This window comes from Lupinus angustifolius, chromosome LG18 (genome assembly GCF_001865875.1).
Source record: "Lupinus angustifolius cultivar Tanjil chromosome LG18, LupAngTanjil_v1.0, whole genome shotgun sequence".
NCBI lineage: Eukaryota > Viridiplantae > Streptophyta > Magnoliopsida > Fabales > Fabaceae > Lupinus > Lupinus angustifolius.
Genome location: NC_032026.1, coordinates 1,082,650 through 1,083,093, shown reverse-complemented (window position 1 = coordinate 1,083,093; position 444 = coordinate 1,082,650).

The following is a 444-nucleotide window of genomic DNA, read 5'->3' as shown; positions in this document are numbered from 1 at the left end:
TTAGAAAGCGTTTTAGAAAATTTCAACGGTTGAATATGTTCTTAACATGCTCATGAACAACATACTTAAATCTCATCAACATCCATTTGTTTGAATGTTGAGAGATCAAGGTTTGAAGATGGAAGAAGAAATGAAAAAAATGAGAGAAAAAGATGAAGAGAGGGTTTCTTACCTTCTCTTGAGAATTTTGCAAATGAAGAGTGTGAGAAGTATGGAGTGAAGTGTGAGGGTTAAAGGGGAGAGAAGGAAATCAGATTTTTCCCCTAGGCAATGATGAAAAAAATCTCCTAGGGTGGCTAATGATGATTTCCTATGACATTAGGGTGGTTGATGTGAGGTTTGCTTTATGGAAAGGCAAATCTCGCATCCCAATGCGAAACGACCACATCGCGGACACGTGCGATAAACATGCTCGAGTATTATCGGCTAATACTCGATCGGATA